Here is a 22134-nt window from a genome sequence, read left to right as displayed (position 1 = left end):
CCAGCCCCAGGGAATGAATCATGATTGGTCTAAGCCAAGCCCAGTAACCCCAATGACTATGTTTTGTTGGGGGAGAGAGGGCAGGTGGTGCAATTCTGGCCAGCAAAACAAAAGAAAATGTCTGCTGGGGGACTTCTGGGAAAAGTTTCTTTGCTCTTGAAAAGAAATGAGTTACAAGAAGCAAGTTGTTTTCTGCCTCTGGCTGCGACTATGAGGCTGTGATACTCGGAGCAGTGGCAGCCACCTCATGACCATGAGGGAACAGCCCACCCTGAGGATGGAAGAGAGAGAAAAGGGAAAACAAAAACCATGGCCTTGGGGGATGTTGCTGAGTCATGGAATTAAGCAACGCTGCCTCTGGAACATCTCGTCCCGTGAGATAACACATTTTCTTTATGGTTGATGCCTGTAGTGGTCAATTCTTCTATTACTTGCTGCCTAAAGCACCCTGACTCAGCATCTTAGCCTGACCTCCTCTTTCTGGCTTGGGTCCATGTGGGTGCCCAGGTGAGGAATGGGGCTGGGTCAGACTAGTACCCTTTTCTGTACAGACAAAGGACTTCAGGCAGGTGGGAAGACCCCACCCCATCCCCTAAGATCCTGGATCCCAGGAATGAGTGTAGAGCCCAGGAAAGTTACTTACCTGAACTGAAAAGGGACTTGTATTAGTCTGTTTTCATGCTCCTGATAAAGACATACCAGAGACTGGGCAATTTACAAAAGAAAGAGGTTTATTGGACTTACAGTTCCACATGGCTGGGGAGGTCTCATAATCATGGTGGAAGGTGAAAGGCATGTCTCACATGGCGGCAGAAAAGAGAAATGAACTTATGCAGGGAAACTCCCCTTTTTAAAACCATCAGATCTCGTAAGACTTATTCACTATCACAAGAACAACATGGGAAAGACCTGCCCCTGTGATTCAATCTCCTTCTACCTGGTCCTTCCCACAACACATGGGAATTTAAGATGAGATTTGGGTGGGGACACAGTGGAACCATATCAGAGCTACAGGTGCCTCTTCTGTCCAGTGGCCTAGAAGGTTCTGTTTCTTATCCTTGAGTCTTTGGGAACTTGAGGCTTCAAGATCATGCTGGGCTTGAACTGACAGTGCCTGTTTGGGACCAAATGGGCAAAGGCAGGTGGGAGGATACAAGCTGGCCTCCCCACCATCCTCGGCTGCTGTAGGGAGGAGACACAGCAAGCGGGCCTTGATTACAGGGCTACACTGGAGGAGCTCTAGGAGCCCCTTCTGCTGAGACACAAGAATAATTAACCCACAGGCGAGTCCTTTGTAAATTGCAATGTGCAGTTCATATGTCAAGTGCTCATGCTAACATGATGCTGGTACCTGACACAGGACGGGCACTTCATGGATATTTGTTGGTTCCATGAATAAGCGAATGAGTGGATGAGTACTGACTGAGGTCATGAATGAATGAATAAGCGAATCCTAGTGTCATCACTATTATGGGATGTATTCGTGATTACTCGCAAAACTTAGAGGCTTAAAACAATACACATTTACCATCTCACTGTTTCTGTGGTTCAGGAATCCAGACATGGCTTGACTGGGTCCTAGCTGCAGGGTCTCTCACTAAGAGGGCCTTGTTGATAAATCAAGGCCAGCTCAGCCCTCCATCCCCGCCTATAAGTTTTCCAAGGCCCAGCATGAGCCTCTCATGGGGCAGGCATCCTCGCATGGGGCAGGCATCCTCAATTGTGCTGAGCCCCAGACCCCAGGGTTCAGGCTGCCACTGGGGCCTCTAGAGTATATGCCCCACCTCTGAGGGCCGGTCAGAGGGTGTTGGGAAGGCCTCTTCCTCCCCCAGGTTACTCTCCGACTGGTCAAGAGACCCTAAGTAAGACCAGATAGTGAGTTGCTTCTTGGGAGCAAGACTTGGTCTTGATGCTGGTTGGTTCACATGGTATTTTAGCAGATGTTCAGCATCAGCCACCTGCCTTGGTTCCACCACCCTAGGACCAGTAGCCCAGGCCAGCTAGAGAGACCCTGGCCCTGACCCTGGCTCAGGGCCAGGACTAGGGCAGACAAAGTGGGGAGTCTCTCCAGGAAGCCATAAGGACTAAGGGTTTGTGTTCACACCAGCGCCATCTCCTTCTTTTTCAGCATTTCCAAGCCTCAATCCCCCAAATGACCCCACAGTTCCCTCCACCCACCTGTCCCACCCAGAATCCACCGCTGAAGGTTATCATGCCTCCCTGGAGCCTACAACGAACCCATGTGGAATTGGCTCTGAGCCAAGATGGGCACAGGGGCCTTCTGCCCCTCTACACCCCTTCCTGCCAAAGCCAGCTTCACAGACACGTGGCCCATGCAGCTGTGTGGGGCCCATGCTTTATTTGATGCTCTGCTGTTGCTGTCTTGAAATTCTTAATTTATTTCTCACAAAGAGTCTCTATTTTTCAGTTTGCAAGGGACCCTGCAAATTATGTAGGTGATCGTGCCTCCAGCCATCACTCCCTGGAGTCCTCACAGCCTTTTTTGAAGCTAGGAGGGTAGAGACTACAAGCCCTATATGTAGATGAGAAAACTGAGGCCCAAGGAAGCCAGGACCATGCCCTAGACTTTCCTTCAACTCTTGGGCACACCACGGGGCACCAACCTCAAACCCCAGGCCTGAACCTGAGGAGGAATTGCTCACAGTAGTCCCTCCTGTGTTTCTAAAGGGGTGCAGGAAGGACACCCCTGGTTGCTCTCGACCCCAGCTTCCTCCTGCAAGAGCCCTCTTCCATCTCTTCCTTCACTTTTATTCTGGAAATTAGTGATCAATGGGGTAGCAAATTTACTCCTGGGTTTGTAAAACATGAACACACACACACATACGTACCTACACACATATACACAGTCACATACACACACACACACTCACATACACACACACACACACACAGGCACTCGCCCCTGTAACCAGATGATCCTTCTTGGCCCAGCCCCCAAGTGCCTTCCCAGATGGAGGAGGTACGCCCTACCCCGTCCCCAACCTGAGGCCCAACTCCCACCAACCAACAGCTGCTCACACATCCCAAGGACTCTGCTTTCCCTGCAGAACATCTGGAACATTCTGCCCAAATTGCTGCTGGGGGACTCAGCACCTCCCTACCCCACTTCCTGAGTGGAATAGCATGTGCAGAATTCTCTCGCCTCCCCGGAAGTCCCTCTTGCCCAAAACCCTCTCCCTCAAGGACCGCGCTTGGCTGCCGCGGGAACGGCTTGTTAGCGACGCAGCCCTTCTCTCTGGGGGCTCCTCTGCCCACCCCCTCATCCCCATCCCCTTTCCTCTCTCTCTCTTCCTTCACTTGTTCACCTCACTTGGCCCTTCACTCCACATGTGGGAAAAGTGAGGTTCAGGAGAAGGGTTCATCTCAGTCACTGCCTCTGAAGACTGATCTGCTGGGCAAATGAGACCGAGGGCCCACAGCGCCCTGGCCTGGCACCCGGCCATGCTCAGCAGCTGTCCCTTCCTCCCTGCAACTCCTCCTTCCTTCCTTGTTCCCATCTGTCCCTCTGCCACTCCCTCAATCTCCATATTAGCTGCCCGTCCGCGCTGATCCCCAGCTCTCCACCTGGCTGAGCTCCAGGGAGGCCTTCTCCCTAATCCCCGCCCACCTCCTGCCTTACAAGTGCCCCTCTCTGGAGCTCCCACCCCTAAACTGGGAACACTAGGAGTGCCCCTCAGACACCTGACCTTCCCGTCTGCACAGCTCAGGCAAGGTGGCGGGCAGTGGGCAGAGAGGTAACCAGTGGGGGAGACCCTCCCTGGCCTCCAACCTCTGCTCTCCAGGCCCAGGCCACGGTCAGCCCCAGCCTGTCACTTGGCAACGGGTGCCTCCTGTATGAATAACAGCCCTTTAATTAGGATATTATAGGAAGTGGGGCCTGTGGCAGCTACTTGCTAGAAATGCCAGCAACAATTCCTGAGCTGCATGGAGATGGACAGATCCTGTGTTACACCCGGTGCCACCCGCTCCCCGCTACGGAGCTTGCCTCCAAATGAAATTTCTTTCTCCCTGAAAAAAACAATTTGACCTCACTCCCTTTTCTTCTTTTTTTTTTTCAAACTCTCCTCTGATTGTCAGGACTGAAAATCCTTACTGGGACCCAGTTCATTGTTTTCAGATTCAATTGGACTCAGGGAGATGGGGGAGGCGGGGTAGCCTCCCATGGCTTGGCTGGGCTTCTGTCACCTGAAAGGGCTCTGCTCTGGGATCACTTTCAGTCATGATGATGATGAGGACACTGACCATAGCTGTGTGGCTCAAATATGTACACATGTTAGTTCGTTTGATTCTCACACAATGCTACAAAGATACTGGCATCCCCATTCTAAAGATGAGGAAACTGAGGCCCAGAGAGGTTAGTCACACTCTAAAAGCAGCTGGCGAGTGGGGAAGCCAGGATAAGAATCAAGGACTCTGGGGTTATTCATCTATTTTTTAGAGAGACAGGGGTCTGGCTGGCTGTTGCCCAGACTGCTAGAGTGCAGTGATGCAATCACAGCTCACTGCAGCCTCAAACTAGGCTCAACCCATCCTCCTGTCTATGCCTCCTGAGTAGCTGGGATGACAGGGGTGTGCCTGGCAATTAGTCATCTCTTACCACTGTATCGGTTCCAAGGAGATCAGTACATTCTGAGGAAATATAAGACGCTGGACCTCAGTTGCCTCATCTTTAAAATGGGAACAGTGACACCTTCCCTGCTGATGACACAGGGCTGTCATGAGCATTTCCAGAAAAGAACAGAAAGGAAAACACTCAGAATGCAAACTTGAGGTCAGGCATGTAGTTGGCAAGAAAGGAGAGAAAAATATGGCCTGGGGGTAGAAAGAGGAGGCCAGAGAAGACTCCTATGTCTCCTCGCATGAGCTCAGCACCCAGGGATAGGAAAGGGAGGGGGATACTGGGGCAGGGCTGAGGCTATGGCCTCCCCCACCCCCACCCCACCCCACACCACCAAGATCCCCATCCCACAGGAATTTTCCTGCCAGCCCAGGAGCAGACACCAGCATTTAGCAACATGTCTTCCTCCTCAGCTCACTCCGGCACGTATGTCTGTGCACTCGCCAGGCCCCCTGCCCTGGGGTCACATTTGCACCTGCTTTCTGCACCCTGTGCTCCACCAACCCGAGCCTCTCCCTGCTTCCTGCACACACCTGTGGTTGATGCCACCAGGTGCTGATTCAAGCTATACCCTCCCCCTGGGATTCCCTCCCCATCAGGTCTGACTACTTTTCCTTCAAGGTTCTGATTCAATGGCCACTTCCTTCCTGATCGGAAGATACGAGATTGGGAGGGAGTGGGAGAGGAAGCACTGGCCAGGAGCTAGAAATCCTGGCTTCTTACCACCGGTTTGCCAAGGGGCATGGGGCTAGCCCTGATCCTCACTGGGCCTCAGTTTCCTCATCTGTAAATTGGAGCCCATGGAGCTGGTGATCTTTTCTAAGCTCCCTCTACAGATTTGGTTTCTCAGTGCAACCTCGATTCCTAGGCCTCATCTCAGAGACTGCAAGCAGATTCTTAGAGAGCTGGAAATAAAGAATGTGTTCCCCTCTGTGGAGTGAGGTTGACCCTGATACCCTCAAGGAAGCAGACAGACAAGCAGTCATAGTGGGAAGTGCCTAGAATCCAGTCCTGGCTCTGCCTTCAGCTTGCTGTGTAACCTCAGGCAAATCTCTTACCCTCTCTGAGTCTCAGTGTGCCAGCTGTAACATGAAGGACTTCTACAACCCCTTCCTGTTCTAAAATTCTAAGATTTTGGACTTCGAGCTCCGACCCCTGCCTACCTGGGACAGAGGGGATGGGAGGTTAGGGGAAGTATGGAAATTTCAGGGGAGGAGTCCAGAATGTCACTCTTATACCTCCCCCAGACCCTGACCCACCACATCCAAAGAGCAACATCAGCTAGTCCCAAACCAGGGCTGCTGGGTTTGGGGAACGGCTGCCTCATCACACACCTCAACACAGTGGCTGGACCCCAGGCATCAGACAGTGCACAGACTCATTACCATTGTGACTATGAAGCCACAGTGACATGGCTTTGAAATCTAAATGAAAGAAACACAACAGAGACCCCCTTCCCTATGGCTCAGCCTGGCACTAGGATTTATTGCTTTCATTTTAATAGGTTAATTACTTTGACAGGTAGGTGTTTGAGAGGCTTCCTCCTCAGCACAAAGCAATCGTGGGGTGACCAGCCTTCCCCAGGCAAGCTCTCAGTGAGTGCAGTGGGAGGTGGAGCCAGGCCGGCCTTAATTACCTGATTGGGGTGGTTGTGGGTTGCACTAATATCTCAGTGATGTTCCTCTCGGAGCAGAGTGCTTTGTTGGGGTTGTGAAAATCCAGATCTTCGCATGGGCAGCCAGACTGGATTTATAGCAAACAACTGAATTCTGTGTCTCCTGCTACCATTAGCATTTCCCACCTTGTTCTTCATAGGTGGCGTTGATCTGCCTTGATGGACGGGCAGCACCTGGAAGGCAGGGCTGTGCTGATTGATGCCGGGGGCCCACTCCTATTCATTCGTTCAACTGGTATGTATAGAGCACCCACCATACATCAGGCACTGTTCTAGGTGCTGAGATTATAGCAGCAGACAAAACAAAAATCCCTGCTTGCCTGGAGCTTACATTCTAGCAGGAGGAGAGAGCTGATAAGCAAAAGGAAGAGGTTGCTAATTGCATTCGTTTTCTCTTGCTACCACACACTCTGCGGCCTCAGATAACGCCCACTAATCATCACATCATCTCCATGCGTCAGGAGTCCACACACAGCTTAGCTGGACCCTTTGATCAGAGCCTCGTGTGGCTGAAGTCAAGGTGTTGGCCGGATTGCATTCCTTTCTGGAGTTCGGGGTTCTCTTTCAAGTTCAAGTCGTTGTTGGCAGATCCAAGTTCCTCGCTGGCTGTCAGCGGGGGCTGCTCTTAACTGCTAGAGGTTGCTGTTGGGTCCTTACCAAGCGACTCCCTCCATCTTCAAAGCCAGCAGCGGAGAACTTCCCCACATCCAGCTTTGAATCTGTCTCGCTGGATGCCCACTCCCTTTTGAGAGCTTATCTAATCCGGCGAGGCTCCTGGAGGATAGCCTCGCCTTTCATAAAGTCAACTAATGATTTGGGACCTTAATTACGTCAGCCAAATCCCTTCACAACAGCGTCTAGATGTTAGGAGGTGCAAAGTGATCAGGAGAGAAACTAAGCAGGAAAGGGATCACAGAGTGATGGGTGAGGGGGGTTGCAATTTTTAATATGTGCTCAGGAAAGGCACCATGAGAAGCAGCATTTGGGCAGAGGCTGCCCAATGGTGAGGGAGTTAGCCCTGGGGAATGGGCACCCAGCTGAGGGAATGGCAAGGGCAAAGACCCTGAGGCAGCACGTTGGAACAGCAAGGACCAGAGAGCCAGGGAGAGGGCCACAGGGCACGAGACCAGATGGTATACGGCCTCTAGGCCATGGCGAGGACACCAGCTTTTCAAAAGCTGACTACAATGCAGGATCATCACAGGATTTTGAGGACTGGCATGATTTGACTTACATGTTTCAAAGGTCCCTTGGGCTGTGGCATTGAGAATAGACTGCAGGGGGCAAGGGCAGAGCAGGGAGACCAGTTAGGAGGCCCTTGACATCACCCAGGGGAAAAGAGATGGTGCCTTCCACTGGGGTGGTAGCAGTGAAAGAGGTGAGAGTCGGTCAGATACTGGGCGTGTTTTGAAAGTAGAGCCGACAGGTTTCCTGGCTCAGCAGTGTCCTGTAGGGCAGAGAGAGGAGCCAAAACTCATCCCACCCCAAGATCCGTGCACAGCCTTGACCCCCAGACACCCTTGACAGGCATCTCTGGACAGCTGTTTGCAAAGGAATAGGTGTCTTCTAGATTGTCTTTTTACATTAGAAGACAAGAGGCCTCCTAGGGCAAAACATTGATCCAAACTTTCAACAATACCCCAGTGTCCTAATTAAATTCTCCTATTTGCAGGCACCAAGTCAGTGCCTCACTCCACAGACCCATCAGTGAGATCTTCAGGAGGGGTAGAAGGTCTAGACTTCAGGCTTCCCAGCCCACCCTGCTCAGCACCCCTGGCTTCATTCACACTGCTGCAGGAATGGCCACCCCAAAACACGAGTCACAATATGTCACTCTCTTCCTCAAAAGTGATTTCCATACATCATCACTTCTGCAAGACGTGATCATATGGCCTCGGTTCTAAGTCACCACCAATTGTCAGAGGGCCTTCGATTAAACAACCAGCTTTCAGGGAGTTTAAAGAAGCTCTACATTACATGTGTCTATCAATTGTACGACTACCCTATTTCATAAATATGGAAATATCCATCTTACAACTGTGGCTGTTGTGAGGGGGAGAAAGGAGGTTTTATGGTCAACTGCATCTGGTAAGTGCTTAGTTAACCTAAGAGTCTTCCAGTGCAGGACTTGTCAGACCCTTGGGATGATCACATGCACTGTGCCTCCATCAGAGGAGTTTACGGGACTCGTCTGTTTTCAGGTTTGTTTAACCCCTCATCCACTTGATCTTTTCCTTTGGCAGAGCATCTTGCAGGACTGGTGTTCCCAAAACTGCACTTTGAAAAATGCTGGTTGCTGGGCGCAGTGGCTCAAGCCTGTAATTCCAGCACTTTGGGAGGCCGAGACGGGCGGATCACGAGGTCAGGAGATCGAGACCATCCTGGCTAAAACGGTGAAACCCCGTCTCTACCAAAAATAAAAAAAAAAAATAGCCGGGCGACGTGGCAGGCGCCTGTAGTCCCAGCTACTTGGGAGGCTGAGGCAGGAGAATGGCGTAAACCCAGGAGGCGGAGCTTGCAGTGAGCTGAGATCCGGCCACTGCACTCCAGCCTGGGCGGCAGAGCGAGACTCCGTCTCAAAAAAAAAAAAAGAAAAGAAAAGAAAAATGCTGGTTTACAGACTGAATATCAAACATCTCAGCCAGACCTTCAAGGCTCCCCACCTTCCCTAACCAAGCCTCTGCTTTAGGGTTCTCATACTTCCTCAGCTGCACACTGCCTGTTCAGGCCCTGAATTTCTGCTCCTGGTATAATATCAGGATTGCCCAACCCAACCTTATCCTCACCTATTCTTCACTCCGTCCATCAAAAAAATACTGGCCGGGTGCGGTGGCTCACACCTGTGATCCTAGCACTTTGGGAGACCAAAGTGGGACGATCACTCGAGGTCACAAGTTAGAGACCAGCCTGGCCAATATGGTAAAACCCCATCTCTACTAAAAATATAAAAACTAGCTGGGCTTGGGGGTGCACACCTGTAGTCCCAGCTACTAGGGAGGCTGAGGTGGAAGGATCACTTGAGCCCAGGAGGGGGAGGTTGCAGTGAGCCAAGATTGTGCCACTGCACTCCAAGTGAAACTCGGTCTCAAAAACAAAAAACAAAAACCTATCGAGCCTCTATAATGCGCCAGGAACTCTTCCAGGCATAAGTGACAGAGTAGTGAACAAGATCAGCCCGGCTCAGGCCTCAGGGACTATATACGCCAGTGGAAGAGGCAACATTCACACACACACAAGAGTGTGCGCAGACTGTGAATCATGGCAGGTGCCGTGAAGAATAAAACCGGCAGGGGACTAACTGCATTGGGAACAGGCCTCTTTGAGATGGGATCTAGAGGATCCCATCTCAAAGAGGGTAGGGTGAGGATCCCATCTCAAAGAGGTCATAATGTGTGGGAAGACTGTGCTGGACAAGATCTGGCATATTGGAAAAGCTAAAGGAAACCAGCACGGTGGATTGCAGTGAATGAGACAGAAAGAGGTGAGGCTCGGGTTGTGCTGGGACTCATGACCATTTTTTAAATTGGAGGATTTTATGCTTATGGCAATGGGCAGGGACTAAAGGACTTTACACAGCCTATGGTGTGTAAGATATTTGGGAAGGGCAGGAGAGAGTGTGGGGAGAGTCTAAGAACTACATCATTATTTCAAAACCCAACCGAAATTTATTGACAGGTGGAGCTGAAAGCTCAGGGATAGGGAAAGGAACCAGGTTGATCCTGGTTCAAACATCTCAGCCAGACCTTCAAGGCTCCCCACCTTCCCTAACCAAGCCTCTGCTCTAGGGTTCTTATACTTCCTCAGCTGCACACTGCCTGTGTGATCAGGGTTCAAATAATGCTGCCATGACCCTGTTTCTTTCCCTCCATCTCTTGTCCTTCTTTACTCTTGGCAGCTCCATTTCTTCCCCAATCTCAGGATTATACTGCGTGGGGCAAGTGACTGCCATAGCTCCCATCCCACGTCCACTCCTGTCCAGATAAAAGCTGATGCCGCCTCCCTGATAACATATTCAAGTCCTGGAATTGAGTCTCATTGGCTCTGATTGGTCTGAGTTCAGTCATGTGCCCAACCATGAACCAATCACTGTGGCCAGAGGAATGGAAGAAATCACTGGCCTGGCCTGGGTCATAGGCCTCACTTTGGAGCCAGTATGGAGGCAGTTTCCTTGGAACCACATGACTTGAAGGAGGAGGAGGTGCATCCCCCAGATGACAACCGGGGGCAATGATGGGAAATACAGTGACAGGAGGCTGGGTGGCCCTAAAAAACAAATATCTACTAGAGAAGATACTGAGGCATCCAGGCAAGAGGTGATGGTAGCTTGGGCCAGGACATGACAGACATGAAGAGAAGGGACCAGATTTGACATATGTTTTGGTGGTAGGATCAACAGGACTTGGTGACAGGTGGATGTCAGTGATAAGTCTCTCAGGTTTCTAGCTTGATAATCCTGAGACAATAGCAATTCCACTTAACTGAGATAGAGAAGATGGAAGGTGAAGCAAGTTTGCAGCTTCAAAAAGAGATCAGTTAAAAACCTTTTCATTCTTCAAGACCTTGCTTATATATCCTGTCCTCCAGAATGCCCTCCAGGATTCTGCCCTTGCAGAACTGCTTCCCCTTTTCTCTGCCCTGTCAGCCTTGTAGCCTGCTTTGCACACTGCTTGTATTCCAACAGCATCATTCATTGTTCCCATCCAGGGACAAGGACAGTGCCTTATTCATCTCAACTGTCTCTGCGTGCCTGGCACATAGTAGGTGCTCAGTGAATAACTACTGAATTAAATGGAAATAAACTCTCGAAAGGAAGGGCACTCTCCCAAATCTCCATGAGATCCCAAATCTCTAATTTCTCAGAAACCCATTCCCAATTCCCCGTGTGACCCAAAACAGGTTAACCAGGCATCTGGTTTCTCCCCCTCAGAAAGGGAGGCCACGGCTTCCCAGACAGTTTTGTGTTCCCATGGAAAGCCCTGCCCAGCCCCCCTGCAGCATGCTTTACCAGCTGCTGTGCTTTATCAGGCTGAGCAGTTGTTTAAAGGAAGACATCACAGCCTGCAGTAAAATCCATATTGTATTTCTAAACTATAAAGCAGCGATAGAATTTGCTGGGCTTCCTAATGTCTCGAGGAGTAGAAATCACTCTAACCTTCCAATAAAACGCCAACGCCCTAATTAAAGTCTCCAAGGCTGAAGTCTCCCCACTCCAGCCTCCCTCCTCTAAGCAGCCCTTTTCTTGGTGATAACTGGGAGACCGCCACATTCAGCTACAGACCCTGAGAACCCCCGAGAACAGAAGATTCAGAGAGGATCACGCTGAACCCTGTTTGATCTCCATGCAGAGCCTACAGGAACCCTCTGGGGGCTCTTTTTGGCCTTCCTACCTCTTGCCCCACCTCTGGGGGCATCTAAGTCCTATTCTGTTTGGTTTGGTTTGGCTTTTCCACCACTGTTCTTGTCCTAGAGTTTAGAAAGGTCTGGTTTGGGGTAAAGTGGAGAACTTCAGGAAGAATCCAGGCAGTGGGAGGGACCCTCAGCCCTTCCTTTTCAAAGGATGGCAAGCATCAGAATGAGCTTCAAGTGAGATTTTTCAGAAATAGAAAATGTCAGAGTGAAAATAGAAGCATTGCCAGTCTCACCTCCTGCCTCCACTCAGTAGAGCCCGTGCTCATGTCCAGATGGGTGACAGCAGGGTGGAGGAAGAGATTGGGCCCTTGAAGTAGTTGGACTCCCTTCAAGATGCCCCAGCAAGGACACAAGGATGGGGCTGGGCTAGGCAGGAGGAAGAGTGAGGCAATGGCAGGAGCTCCAGGCAGGATGTCCGCCTCGACTCACTTCAAGTGAAGTCCTGTTCAGTGGAGAAGATGGAAGGGCTGAGCAACTGAGAGACCAACTGGCAAATGGGGAGGCTGGGGTGTGATGGCCATCTGCAGGCAGCTGCAGGTCTGTCGGGAGTATCTGGCTGTGTGGACTCAACCTGACTCCGTGGTTGGAGAGACAAGAGGAGGATTGTGGTCAGTAGAAGGAAGAATTTTCGAAGGGTCTGAGCTACTCCAAGAGGCTCCCCAGGAAATACTCTGTCATGGGAGGCATTCAAGGGACAAAGTGGCTGGTCTTTGGTAGGATCAAAAGTGAGGAGAGGGGATTCCGAACTTGACTTTGTCTCACTTCTAACAGATTCATTAAGCTGTTCACCTACACTGAGACCTTGGGCAAGTCGTCCTGCCTGTTCTGCCTGTTTCCCAAGCAGCACTATGAAGGGTCAGTTCCGCTTCCGAGATTATGAACCATCCTGGCCCAGAGTCAGCGCTAATGGCTCTCCCTGGAGGATTTGCTGGGGTCTGCTCTGGAGGCTTGGAGCTCAACCCAGGGACCCAAGCAGGCACGTAGGAGTGAATGTGTGTGTGTGAATAGGCACATACATGGACACATAGGCGCATGGGTGCATGTATGCATGGGTGTGGGTGTGCATGCAGGGGCATGGGTGAGATCAACCCTCCCCTCACCTCCGACCTTCACCAAAATCCCCCACTTTCCCAGCACTCCCTGGGATTTCGATCTGGGGCCCCAGAGGGAGAGGTTTGCTGTGACTTTGCTGTTTCAATTCTCCCCTGCCCTGCGTCTGCAGCACGCCTTCCCCAAGCAAAGCCACTAAATCACTTTTATAGGATTTGAGGTTCTTTCTACCCAGCAAGTTTCCTGCCAATACGAAATGTCTTCCAGGATCTAGGGAAGACAGGTTGGCTGGAATGGTTGTTCATTAGAGGAAGATTAATGGGGCCACTGATCCAATTAATGTGTTATTGACCCTTCCCTTAATATAACCAGCCAAACAGCTAAACCTCAGGCTCAAGGCAGTTTACTCAGAGCTCAGGTCCCATTTGTGGGGAGAGCAGGCTCAGTAAGCTCCACCCCACCTCAGCACCTGGGGGTAACAGAGAAGCCTGTCTTCCATCAAGGAGGGGTGAGAGCCTCACCTCCAATCCCATAGGCAAGCAGTGTACCGGCTCACATGGATTGAGAGCTTCCTATGTGCCAGGTACTGTGCCAAATACTCTATAGGCACAATTTCAATAATCCCATTAGTCCCAATTTACAGAGAGGAAAGCTAAGGTTTAGAAAAGTTAACCTGCATGAGATAACCCAGGAAGCTGTAAATCCAGTACTCAAACCCAACAACTAATAATAATAACAGCAAACATATACATCATGCCTACTAAATGCCTTGCATTGCCCTAGATCACTGTTAAGCAATGGAAATAGAATACAGGCCACATACACATTGTAATCTGAAATTTTCCAGCAGCCACATTAAAAAAAGCAAAAAGAAGCAAGAAGCAAGTGAAGTTCATCTTAATAATATATTTCATTTAACCAAATATGCCCAAAATATTATCATTTCAACATGTTACCCATACAAAAATTATTGGAGAGATACATTACTATTTTTCTCATCCTAAGCTTTCAAAAGCTGGTGAGTATTTTAGTCTCATGGTCCAACTCAATTTGGACAAGCCACAGTTCAAGTGCCCAAGAGCCAGAGGGGCCAAGTGTTTGCCCTATTCGATTGTGCGGGTCTAGATGATTTGTGTATATCCATTCATTTCTTCTTGGGTAGTTCTACCAGGTGACTGCTTTTGTCATCATCCCCCTTTAACAGATGAAATACCTGAGAATCAGACAGGTGAGGGGACTGGCGTAAGGTCACACAGCAGGTGACTGGTATTCAAACCCCGGCAGGCAGGCTGTGGAGCCTGTGACCTCACCCCAGTGCCACACTACCTGACCCTACCTGCAAGCAAGGCAGCCGCCCTCACACTGTAACCGGTGAGGCTCCAGGACAGTCTCCAGCTCCCAAAACATCCCTCTAGGATACATGGCCCCGACAGGTCTTTAAGACACAAAGGCAAAAGCTGCTGTCCCGAAAAAGCCTCAGAGACAGTCCCCAGGGTGAGTTTTGCCTCCCTCGGTGGAATTAGAGGGACAATAACTGCCACCATGTACCAGGGGCTTATGCTGTGCAAAGCCAGTGCCAGGCTTTTCACATTTGTTATTTCATGGACTCTCCATGACCATCCTGTGAGGGAGGTTGGTTTTCCCTGTCATAACCCAAGGATACTGAGCCTCAGAAAGGTTAAGTAACTCTTGCAACGTCACACAACCAGTCAGTGGCAGGGCTGGGAGTAGAACCCACGGCTACGAGACTCTAAAGCCCAGACTCTGTCCTTTAATAGCTAAGCAGACCCCAACACTGATTCGAGATCACGGCCTCCCGGAACCCAGCCCCACTGTCCAAAGCTATAACCCCAGCTCTTCACCTGGACGGTGACTTTGTGCAATTTCCAGCACCTCCTGCAGACACTTTGCTCATCTCCATCACCTCCTGCACTGTCCCTAGTCCCAACCATGGCTGACAGTGGATCCTCGCCATCTGTCCTGTCTGCCTACATGGCCCTGCCTCCTCTCCATCTGTGTCTCTGTTCCCCAATACCTCAAATGTTCCACTTTGTCCATCACCTAAAGTCCCACTGTTACCCCCTTGGGTTAAGAATTCCCCTTTCTTACATAAAGCACAACAAATACCCCTGACAGAAGCTATCAATCAAGCACTCCTCTGTGAGAATTCCTTTGACTGAACTCTGTCCCTCTCAGAGGCCCACTTGTAGGAACTGGAAGCTTAATATAAAAGGAAATAAGGAATTAACTTCAATCAGAGCTGGACAGGCCCATAGAGATCGTCCAGTCCATCCCCCTCATTTCACATAGAGGGAAACTGAGACACAGAGGAGTGGATGACCCAAGATACACACTCAGGACTGTGGCTCCTACAACAGTGTCCCTTGCCCTGTTAGAGCTGGTGAAATGTTCACTAGCAAGAGGGGTTCACCTGTCCTGTGCTCAGAACCTTGCTCCAGGGAGAGGCCCCAGGGCTCAAAGGTCTTGGCAAAGAACGTGCCCTCAGCTTCAGCAGGTGAGCAAGAAGGAGAAGCATGGAGCCCTCTGAGGGCAGATGAAATCAAAACCAGGAAGGCAGCTGACTCTGCCCTGCTTCCCATCCAGGTCTGAAGGGCTCCCCTAGCCAAGCTCATCCCTCACCCCATGATGCAGCAGGGGGTGTAGATGTAGTGCCCACAGAAAAGCAGCAGTCTTTACCTCCCAGCGAGCCTGAGATTCAGGGGTGATGGCCACCCCCATTTTAGAGATGAGCTGACTGAGGCTCAGAAAGATGAGGCCTGGCAAAGGCCACACATCTGGGGTGTTGCCAAACCCAAAGCCTGGGTTCCTGCCCCTGCCCCAGAAGAAGGACTAAGGACTGCCAGCCCAGGGCTCCCTCCACAACCCCATGCTGCTCTGAAAAGCCTGACTTCCTACTCTATCTCCGACGTCAACTCTTATTGATACCAGCAGCTGCCTTGGCCCCCGCTGAGCCAAGCCGGGCAGCACAGCCAGCCCACTCCACATAATTTGGTGCCAATTAGGAATGAGTGGGAACCATCAGTGCATTCAATTTCCAGCCTAGAAACAGGATCTGCAAAGCCAAGCTTTAACTAGCTGGGATGTCTCCCCCGAAACTCCAGCCACCCCTTTTCCTTAGCGCAGAATCCCTTGCCACTGACAGGAGCCCTCCACCACCCACGTGCAGTCCTTCCTGAGGATGCAGGAGATCCTGGTGGGAATGAGTCACTGCCCCTGCCCTCGAGGGGCTCCCAGGAACAATGTTGGCAATGGAGCACTGAGGTAGCTCCCAAAGCCCTTTTGACCAAAGCCTCAGTTTCCCCATTGGTAGAAGGGAAATAAGAATGGCGAACACTTTATAGGTTAATGCTTTATAGCATTGAATCCACCAACTCTTTTGATCCCCTGCTCAGTGCCAACCATGACTCTGGATACTGGGGACACAGGAAAACCATGTCCTGCCCTCAAAGTGCTCATTCTGATGGGAGAGATGGACAACAGACAAGCCATATATGAAAAATAACATTTTAGATACTATGAAAATAAGCAGCATAATGCACTAGAGAGGGACCGGAGGGGTGGACAATAAATGGTAGTCATTATATTCATTCCTATTATATTATTTGCTCATCTGGGGCTTGATCACTGAGTGGGAGTTCATTAGGCAGACAAGCCCGACAGAAGCGAATTCCAGGTGGAGGACACAGCACAAGCAAAGAGGGGGAGGCTGGAAGGGACCTGATGAGTCCCTGCAACTGGTGGTTCAGAGGGGCTGGGGTGGGTGTGGGACACACAGGAGCCCCACGAGGCTGGTGAGGCAGGGATTCCAGCCACAAAGGGCTCTGGACATGATCCTCAAGAACTGAACCTTCTCTTTGGGACCTCGGGGGCCATGAAAGGGATTTCCATAGGGAGTGAAATGCCACCCTGGCACGTCTGTGTGTCCATTCTTGTTGCTGCATGGTGCGCTGGGGTGGGAGGGAGACTGCCAACAAGCAGACCCATGGGGATGCCGAGGCCCTGACCAGGGTGGCCATGGGCAAGGAGAGAGGGAGACAGCAACAAGATGCGTTCGGGAGGCAGATTAGACAGGGCTTGGTGACTGATAGGACGTGGGAAGCAAGTGATGGCTTGGGGACTATGAATCGCAGTGTCCTCTGGCACACTGTGGGGTGCAGTCCCCCACACAGGCAACCCAGTCCCCTCACGGAAAGAGGGTTGCGACGCCACTAGGACACACCTACTCCCCTGTGGTACAGGGCAGTTGCACCGCAGCAAGTCTCCAGCCAGCCGTGGCTGCTGGGACTCTGAGCTCTGTACACACCACCCCCTCTGCCAAGAGTGCCCTTTTGGGACTGGCCACAGTTCAAATAGTGACTCCCCTGGGAAACCTTCCCCAACTTCCTCGCAGAATTAGTCACTCGTTTCTCTGGCTTGTGCCAGCATCTGATTCGCAAGTGTGTTAGTCCTTCACCCACAACGGGGTCCTTGTCCCTTTTTTGGCTTGTCTCCCAAATAGTCTACAAACTGCCCAAGGCGAGGAGTACCCATCGTTTGTTATCCTGGTGCCTAGTGCAGCGCCTGGCACTCGGGGGTCACTCAGTATGTGTTTGCAGAATGCATGGGTGAAGGAGTGTGAGTCCGCTCACCAAGACGTGGACTCCAAAAGAAGATGATGTGTCTATCTGGGCTCTGCTGGGTTTGAATCCTGAGACTCATCCACATGGATGCACCAGGGAGCTGGGCACAAGGATCAAAGCTCAGGGAGGTGATTCGCCAGGGGGTCTGGCCCTCCCTGCCCCTGCCCGGCTCATCCCTATCCCAGCCCTGGGGGCCTCCTTGCCAGCGTTGGCCCATGGGCTGCTCTGGAGAGAAGGAGCAGGAGAGTTCCCGAATTTGATACTGTCCATTTCTCCCCTTGGGGAGGCTCTTCTCGGGGGACATTTGGGATTCAATTTTCATAAGTAAATAAGGCTTGGGGTCTATTACACCTCAATTTGCATACAGAGGGATGTGGAGTGAATCCTTCTTTCCTCCCTGCTCATCTTTCCCAGAAAAATCACAGTGGATCCATTACCAGCAGTCCACCCTCCACCACTCCTGGGGGAAAAGAAATGACATTTTCCCTTTACATCGGAAATACTTAAAAGTCCCAAGAATAGATTTATAGGAATATTTTAACCTTTCCTTTGATCCTTGAAATGTCATTGTTCTGTGGGCTGAATCGCCAAATGTGACCTTTTCCAGTAACCACAGGGCAGGGAGCCCCTGCTGGCTCTTTGAAAGGAGCTTCATATGTTCTCCCTGCAGCTTCCCCGATACCCCACCCCCACTCCTGAAGCTCTGAGTCAGTGGAAGGATTGGTGAGGGGAGCAGCAAGCAGGGGCTAGCCAGGGAGGACCAAGCAGCTCCTACCTTACTTACCAAATAAGGATGAGCTAAATGTGGGTCCATCGCTAGTAACTTGCTCTGTGGCCTGGGGTTAGGCACTTCCTCTCTTTGGGCCTGAGTTTCCTGTGAAATGGGAAAAACTGTTGCACCCTACTTCAAAGAGCTGTTGCAAGGACTAAATCAGACAATGCCTGTTGTATACCTCAGTGATTGCTAAACAAGGCTGAAAAACGAACAACCCCTGAAATCAGTGCCTGACAATACCAAGTCTTTATTCTCAAACTCACAGGTCTGTAGGATGACTAAGGTTCAGTGATCCAGCCCAGGTTCAGCTGTGTGGCCCTGCTTCAGGCTGCATGTGGGTTGGACTCAGGCAGGGCCCACACTGAAGGGGCCTGCTCTTCTCATAGTGGAGCCACTGGAGTGCAAGGGGACAAGCAAGAACACGCAGCACTGCCTCTTCTGGGCTCAGCTGGGAACAGGACCATTGTCACTTCCACCCACCTCCTATTGGCCAAACCAAGTCACGTGACTGAGCCTAACATAATAAGGTGGGGAAAAGGCATTGCCTCCAAGGAGAGGGGAGTGCGTATTTGCTAAACAATAATCTAATCTACACAGCATATAAAGCCCCTGGCACTATGCCTGGCAAGTGATAGAAACACAGAATATTAATTCCCTTTCATATCACATCGCATCATTACTACATTCCAAAGCTCAGATTAATTACTTATAATTCATTATAATAGCATGAGCCCTTTTGGCTAAGAATACATACCTTATTGTCCAGAATATGTGGGCAGTGATGTATTACACGTGAGTGAATTCTCCAGATAACAGAAACTTAAATACCTTTAAGCTTTTTTATTTTAATTATTTTGATGGAAATGTTTCTAGAGTATATTTCACATCTTCCCACCTTCTTAAACAGAGGCTGTCAAAGGCTATTTAATCCACAATATTGATGCATTGGGACCACTGCTATGAGCGTCTGCCACAGCTCTCTGCCAATCTCTAGGGCTATTGAGACGTCTGGCCTGTTTGTCCCTGCACTGAGTGGCCCTGTAGGGACAGTTCTTCTCCTCCTCCTGTCCTCAACAGTAGCCCTTAGACATCAACCCTCCATGGGTCAGTTTCTAATCATCAGAAATGAAGGATAGGAGATTCAGGCTAAATCCAACACCCTTCCTGAGTCATTTTGGCTCTCACTGAAATCTTTGCTGCTGGCAGCACCAAGGAAGACACTGTTTTAATAGACTGCTACCATAGTTCTAATCAGGGTGGAGTTTCTGAAGCCTTAAGCATAACCAGCAGTTGAAGAATTTCAAAAGGTGGTTCAGCTCCTCACTACATTCTAAAGGAAGGCAGTAAGAGGGAATCCTGACAAACAGTTTGGGGCCCATGTGAATGTCAGGGAGACGGATGGAATGTAATAATACTCCAGAACTGATGGACTTTCCTTCCATACCTTTATTCCAGGCTCTCATCCCACTTCTTTCTCTCTGTCTTTCAACTTCTCTCCATCTGTGTGCTTCCATCTCTCCTCTCTGGGGCCCTATCTGTTCTTTTTCATCCTCTGATTCTCATCCTACATCCTCCCTTCTTCTCCTCCTTCTCGTACTGGCTATAGTATGGAGAGGAGAGGCTTGGAATGATCATTACTCAAGCTTACTCCAAAACAATTATTTCATTCTTCAAGTATTATGCTTCTTGTATTAGTCCATTTTCATGCTGCTGATAAAGACATACCCAAGGCAGGGTAATTTATACAGGGAAAAAGATTTTGTTAGACTTACAATTCCAGTGGCTGGGAAGGCCTCACAATCATGGCAGTAAGCAAGAGAGCTTGTGCAGTGAAATTCCCGTTTGTGTGTGTGTTTGTTTTGGTTTTTTGAGATGGAGTCTGGCTCTGTCACCCAGGCTGGAGTGCAGTGGCATGATCTCGGCTCACTGCAACCTCCACTTCCCAGGTCCAAGCTATTCTCCTGCCTCAGACTCCTGAGTAGCTGGGATTACAGGCACGTACCACCACGCCTGGCTAATTTTTGTATTTTTAGTAGAGACAGGGTTTCACCATGTTGGTCAGGCTGGTCTCGAACTCCTGACCTCATGATCCATCTGCCTCTGCCTCCCAGAGTACTGGGATTACAGGCATGAGCTACCGCGCCAGGCCGGAAACTCCCGTTTTTAAAACCATCAGATCTCGTGAGACTCATTCACTATCACAAGAACAGTGCAGAAAAGGCCCGACCCCATAATTCAATCACCTCCCACCAGATTTCGCCCACACATGGGAATTGTGGGGATTACAATTCAAAATGAGATTTGGGTGGGGACACAGCCAAACCTTATCACTTCTCTTCATCTTAAGTTCCTAAAACCCAAATGGCAACAAAATGCCACAAAAATTAAGTCATACCTTGCTTCTGTGAACACTCTGATTTTTTCCCCCAGGAAGTCAGTGATTGTCCATCAGAGAATACCTTGGAGGCCAGGCTTCTGATTATAAAGTTCTCCAGATCTCTGGTTGCTGTGGATGGGTAACGGCCCACCTCGGAACTGTCCTGAGTGCTGAAATGGTGCCTGGTTGCCGCCAACATTCCTGTTCCTTCACTGAAGTGCTCTGCTGGAGCACTAGGTACATTGGTGTTTTCCTGCCTGGATGTTCTGAGCTATTTCTATGTGGAATGCCTGATCCGAGACTCCCACAGCCTCCTTGTTATGCCAGTGATAGATGCCCGTCTGCTCAGCTGGCCGGGATTTGGGGAGAAGTGTTTAGGCCAAGAACATATCATAACACTTTTCTGTAAAAATGACCTTTAGGCTATGACAGCTAACCCTTTTGTGCTAGGTCCAGGATTGATCACACCAGAAGGTTGATTGCTGGTGGTGAACTCACTCCTCCAGGACCTGGCTTCAAGCCAAGACAGCTATGTTCTAGCCTATGCTCACCACTTGCTAGTCATGGAGAATAGCTATTTCTCCCTTTGGGGTCCTCAGTCTTCCCATCTGTGCAATGAGGGGCTGGGAAATACAATCTCTAAGATTCCAACAAACTAGGACATTCCAAGATTTTACATGTATGTGGCCCAGGAGGTGACTGAGTGGAATGAAGGAGAAAGAGCCCTCAGCAGTCAGGAGTCCTGATTCCCAGTTCTGCCACTAAAAGCTGTGTCATTCTAGGTCAGCCTCTTAACCTCCCTAAGTCTCAATCTCCTTATCTATAAGACTAGAAGGATATCACTGTCCTTCCCACTTCCTGATGTCATGGAGAGGCTCAGGTGAGATGGGGAAGCACTTGGTAAGGTACAGATAACTACACGGTACTGGGGAATGGTTTCTTTACAATAGGAGAGCATCAAAAACTATTCCCGGCCAGGCCCGGTGGCTCACACCTGTAATCCCAGCACTTTAGGAGGCCAAGACAGGTGAATCATTTGAGGTCAGGAGATTGAGGCCAGCCTGGCCAACACAGTGGAACCTCATCTCTGCTTAAAATACAAAAATTAGCTGGGCGTGGTGGCAGATGCCTATAATCCTAGCTACTTGGGAGGCTGAGGCAGGAGAATCACTTGAACCTCGGAGGCAGAGGTTGCAGTGAGCCAAGATCGCGCTGCTGCACTCCAGCCTGGGCGACAGAGTGAGCCGCAAAAAAAAAAAAAAAAAAAAAAAAACTAGTCCCTTCAGAGGGAGCATGAGTTCAGTTCAGCACCCTGTTGACTGAACAGTACCCACAGTTTAGTACCCTGTGGATCAAAGGACATAGTCTCTTTCCCATCTTCCTCCACTATTTCCCAGTGTGATGGAATCAATGAGCCAGGGTGATATCAGTCTCTACTGAGGACAAAACATCCCAAATGCCAGGTGTATTCCTTTATTCAGTAGGCAATTACTGAGAGCCTTCTATTCTTGCCCTCACAAATCTTCTAATCTAGAAGAGGAGACAATTAATAAGTTCCTAACTACCTAG

The 22134-nt window shown here is 50.2% G+C and overlaps 1 long non-coding RNA gene across 1 annotated transcript in view; it reads left to right on the top strand.

Annotated features, from left to right (window-relative positions):
* LOC106993243 (uncharacterized) overlaps positions 1-21844 on the top strand; it is a 227929-nt gene extending 206085 nt beyond the window's left edge. Inside the window, exons 5-6 of the long non-coding RNA XR_001439429.3 lie at positions 6455-6549; positions 20619-21844. This is a non-coding gene — a long non-coding RNA (uncharacterized LOC106993243). The remainder of the gene's footprint in view (positions 1-6454; positions 6550-20618) is intronic.
* Positions 21845-22134: the final 290 nt, after the last annotated feature.

Source organism: Macaca mulatta, chromosome 14 (assembly GCF_049350105.2).
Source record: "Macaca mulatta isolate MMU2019108-1 chromosome 14, T2T-MMU8v2.0, whole genome shotgun sequence".
Classification (NCBI taxonomy): domain Eukaryota; kingdom Metazoa; phylum Chordata; class Mammalia; order Primates; family Cercopithecidae; genus Macaca; species Macaca mulatta.
Note: the sequence above shows the minus strand (reverse complement) of the source record. Positions and strands in the feature narration are given on the sequence as shown.